We start from the raw sequence: 5,222 nt of genomic DNA on the forward strand, positions 1-5,222 counted from the left end.
AATACAGAAAATTGGAATTCAGAAACAGGATAGTCATGTAGCATCTAAGGATAAGGAAAGCTCAATGAAAGTTTCTTTAGAAAGAAAACTTTATTTGGTAAGATCCCCTCTATAAAAGCATTGCATGTCTCCTACAGTGCTATCTAAGTCAAACCTACAACATGGATGAAAGGGGGACAGGATGGAACATTTCAGTTCTCAGTCTGTTCTGATTCTCAATTTGCTTCTGATCTCATTCAGCCATGGCTTTCCAGAACACATTGTTTTAGTCCAAACATACTGGACTGAATTATAAATGAGGTGCATTTTAAGGATTTCCATGCACAGTAGGCTACAGGCAAGTCTGTGTTTATCACTATACTTTTAGTATGTATTTTCTTGAATTGTGAACTGTATCACAACATTCTGGAAAGTATACATTTATATCTGCACATACATTTTGTATTCATCTACATTTTCTGGAAGTCTGAGAACATTACATTCATGAGAAATTTCTCCTCTTAGGAATTTTTCCTTCAACCTCTGACCTTCAAGTACAGATTTGGGGATCCTGCTTAGTGGAATAATTTGTGGAATAATTGAGCAGAATATATGGCCTGCATCAACAACGAACATTCCGTGACTGAACAGCAAGTTGAGCAACGGTGTGTTTTTATTGGGTATAGACAGCAATACTAATTTTTGTCATTTGCCAAATGAGAAGTGATTCTTTAAATAAAGAATAAAGGTCACAATGTCCATTGAAACATGCAGAAGTGATCCAACCTCTTTCTCCTTTTTCTTCTTCCCTGGAGTAAGAGAATATTCTAAAATAAGGAGTAGAAAGCCACTTCCTAATGGGCCTATGAGTCAGATTTCTCATAGCAATATTTAGAATATTCACATTCTACTCTGATTTATACTAGTACATATCTGGAGGTTGAGTCATGGCAACTGGACTTCTTTTCTTTTGGTTTGATATGTTTCGCTGCTTGTCCAAGCAGCTTCTATAAGGTTGGTTGGGGGGAACCCCATAAAAGTCTTCCAGGGTGGCTGCATGATGGGCTTGGTGAAGGGACAATAGGAGATGTGATAAGTGGAGTCTTTGGGATGTGGATGTCTTACTCCTAATCCCTCACTCATCCCCAAGTGGGTCCTTAAGTGCTGCCTCCCTGGTGAACTTGTGAAGTGATCTTCATCTTCCTGGGGGCTGATGAAAGAGCAGCATGAAAAATGGGAGACAAGTTGTGTCTGAGGCCTCCATCTCTATTGAGGGAAGGATTTTCCACTTTGGCATAATTGGATTCCTTCACTCTTCTCTCAAACCACCAATCTTCTCTGTCCGAAATGTGAACATTATTGTCTTCAAATGAGTGTCCTTTTTCCGTTAGATGAGGGTAAACTGCTGATTCTGGTCCTGTGTTGATGCTCCTCCTGTGATGGGCCTTCCTCTTGTGTAAAGGCTGTTTGGTTTCTCAAATGTAGAACTCTGAACACTCCTCACTGCACTGGATTGCATATACTACATTGCTCTTCTTACGTTTTGGTGTTCGATCTTTAGGGTATACAAGCCTCTGTCTCAGTGTGTTAGTGGGTTTGAAAAACACAGGTATGTGGTGTTTTCCAAATATCCGTTTTATCTTCTCTGACACACCAGCCATGAACAACAAGATTCTTCTGTTGACTCTGGGTCTCAGCTCTGTTTGCTGTTTTTTTGTTGGATCTAGAAGTGGATTTAATAAAGGCCCAATGTGGATACCCACAGGCCTTAAGAGCTGTCCTCAGGTGTCTGTTTTCTTTCTTTTTGGCATCTATGGAGGTGGGGATGGTTTCTGCCCTGTGGTGTAATGTCCTGACGATTCCTAGTTTGTCCTGCAATGGATGGTGCAAGTCAAACTGCAGGTATTGGTCTGTGTGTGTGGGTTTCCTGTAAATCCCTATTTCTAGCTTGCCACAGGTCCCAGTTAGAACCTCACAGTCTAGAAATGCCAGCCTGTTGTCCTTGGTGTCTTCCCTGGTAAACTTGATGTTTGAGTCTATGGTGTTTATATGGTCTGCGAAGGCCTGTACCTCCTGGACTCTGATTTTGACCCAGGTGTCATCCACATACCTGAACCAGTGGGTTGGTACTATTCCCTGGAAAGAGCTGAGAGCTTTCTTCTCCACTTCTTCAATGTATAGGTTGACAACAATGGGTGACACGGGGGAACCCATGGCGCAGCCGTGTTTCTGTCTGTAGAAGTCACCTCTGTAAGTGAAGTAAATGGTGTTGAGGCACAGGTCCAGGAGGTGTCAGATCTGGTCCGGATTGAGGTTGCTTCTCCTGTCGAGGGTGCTGTCATGCCAGGGTGCTGGGTTGAAGTTGAAGTTCCACATCCCAAAGACTCTACTAATCACATCTCCTATTGTCTTCAACGAGCCCATCATGTTAGTGAGAAACACAGCCATCCTGGAAGACTTTTATGGGGTCCCCCCCAAACAACTTTTTAGACTGAAGAAGCTGCTTGGATAAGCAGCGAAATGTATCAAACCAAAAGAAAAGAAATCCAGTTGTCATGACTCAACCTCCAGATAATTCCACCTGGATGACTGAGAATCTTCATCAACATACTAGTACATATATCGTCAGGATAAAAAAAATATACACCATGCAAGTAAAAACAATACATGTTGTTGTGAAATATATACCTGTTTCACTGAATTTGTAAACTGCTTGTCAAAGCAGCTTACAAAATTTACACTTTAAGACGTATAAATAAGGAAAATATACAAAAGTTTTTACAAGTCTGTTAAATTTACATGAATAATTAGTGATAACTTAAAACATGCCAACATAAAAATAAATACCAATATCTTTGATAAATATGCCTAGATAAATATAAAATTTGGAATAATCTTGATGAAAACATACTCAGTTTCAGGATACAGCATTATGTCATATGGCAACAAATGATACATGAAGTATGTACGTTTTGTTTTTTGGTACATTGCCCAGAATCACATAGTTTGAGTCGGGCAGCTATTTACCTGCATAAATAAAATAAGTAAATATGTATAATGAAGCAGTCCCTTATATGGACACATTAGTGTATGAATTTGGAAACCCAGCACAAAGGAGAATATCGCCCTTAAAATTAATGCACATAAATGATAGATCATCCACTGTAAATTGATGGCTACTCAATCAAAAGCAAAGGTAGAACCAAAGGGACTCTCTCCACAAAAGGAGAATTCAACTCTAAAAGATCTATTAAAAAGAATCAAATAAACCACCAAGCATTGCTAGAAAGATATGTCCTCTATTGTTAAGTAAATCAAGGTGTTATGTCACATGGTGAGCCTTTGGTAAATTTTCACTAAAGAAAATTCTAGCTACATGATCAAGAACATGATCTTCTATTGGCTTTTGATACCACTGACCATAGTGTTCTCCTGAATTGTCACAGTGAGTTGGGGACTGTGTTCTGCTCCTATTTTCAGGGATAGTTTCAGAGAGCAATATTGGATGAGTATGACTCTATGCCTGCACAGCTATGCTGTATGGTGCTATAAAGTATCATTTTGTCCCCAGTTGCTATTCCCAACTTTGAACTTTCTGGGTTACAAACATCTATATGAAACCAGTGGGTTGGGGGCATTCACTCTACTTCTCTATAACATCTGAATCAGAAGAGGCCGAGCATACCCTAAACCAGCGTCTGGGTGCAGTGATAGGGTGGATTGGGGCCAATAAACGGAGACTGAATCCTGACAAGGCAGAGACCTTGTGGTTCCCAGATTTGAGAAAAGAGGAATTTACATGCCCTAAATGGGGTTGCACTCCCTCAAAAGAACAAGTACAGCATCTGAGAATGCCACCAGAGTCCTTTTTGGTCATTAGAAGCCCAAGTATCCCAGCTGTGCCCCAAATCTTTAAATTACAATCATCCATCAGAATAAACAATTAATAGGAGTTTCTATCTAATCTGAGAAAGCCTGTCCTTATAACAAATCAGGCAAAATCTAATCTTTTAAAGCCTTGCATTAAAAGAAACCCAAACTCTGAATATGGTGTAACTCCATGTGCAGAATGATAGTCCATAAATGGTTTCCAGCTTAAATTAAGTACAACATCAGACTGATACGGACTGAAATTTCTGATCTTGGCTTAGGAAATAGCCAGAAGACACAGGGGAGGCAACAGTGCTGAATTGCCCTAAAATGTTTAAGTGTCCTGACTTTAACCATGTTTTCATGTTTAAAGCATTATTATGGAGCCTTTCTGAAATGCTTAATTATTTCATTGCTAATTGGCTGTCAGTTACTCCACTCCCCTGCCACTTTATGCCATCCTTCAATACATTGTAAATTGGACTTTATAAAGTATTATCTCAGCCCTTTTTGTTTTTATTTTCCTTCTTTCCCTCTCTCTCTCTGCTTGCATTGATGCATGCTGAGCCTATGTCACAGGATCCCTTAATGTTGTTTTCCCAAATATGGTAACAGAACGGCAGAGAATGTGGGCAGGACTTGTGTTCTAGATAGCATGTAAATGTACTAACGTGGGTATAAACATGCTGGGGTGTTTGCAATTTTGCAGGAAAGAAAGGAAAGGAAAAAAATAAAAGAACCAGAAAAAGAAAGCAGGATTTTAGGCGCCTAAGTTTCTGTTCCTCTGCTAAAACTGAACATGACTGTATTTAAATATGTGCTGTGCCTAGTTTTAAATGTCAACCCCATGTATTTAAAAATGGTAGGTACATTCAGGCAAAGCATAATTGTAGTGAAAGTAACCCATTGAATTCCCTGTTTTGTTTTTGATCTGCTGACAAATCCAATCACTTTGGAAACCCAGTGGAAATGTTGAATGTTTTGTAGAATTGTTTTCCTAATGTGGATGCTGGAAGTTTTGAAACATTGTGGTTGTTAGCACTGTAATGCTAGAATTGCTAGAATTCCTTTCTGAGCTTAACTTCTCTGAGGGAAGGTGGACCAGTACTTTTGAGGCTCTGAAAAAATCTTTGAGTGGACTGTGCTAAATATGTTATGATTTCCTTCTCCTTTGGCTGTTCTGCGATCCATTTTAAATATAATAGATAGCAATGAAATGCTGTTCTGGGGTTCAAATCTGAAAGAATGATTGAATAATCTGGATTTGGAGATTGAGGAGTATCAACTATAGACTAAATTTTATAACCTAAGTTATATAAACTAAGCTTTATTACCAGTTTCTGACTGGTTATTTCTGTCCTTGCCAATTTTTT

General features: G+C 39.1%; 1 pseudogene; it reads right to left on the minus strand.

The window, feature by feature from the left end:
- Positions 1-1,136: 1,136 nt before the first annotated feature.
- On the minus strand, positions 1,137-2,271 carry LOC148217019 (uncharacterized; annotated as a pseudogene).
- Positions 2,272-5,222: the final 2,951 nt, after the last annotated feature.

The sequence above is a fragment of the Python bivittatus genome, unplaced genomic scaffold (genome assembly GCF_059951505.1).
Source record: "Python bivittatus isolate LINGU-HERP-01145 unplaced genomic scaffold, Pbiv_v1 ctg000020_np1212, whole genome shotgun sequence".
Classification (NCBI taxonomy): Eukaryota; Metazoa; Chordata; class Lepidosauria; order Squamata; family Pythonidae; genus Python; species Python bivittatus.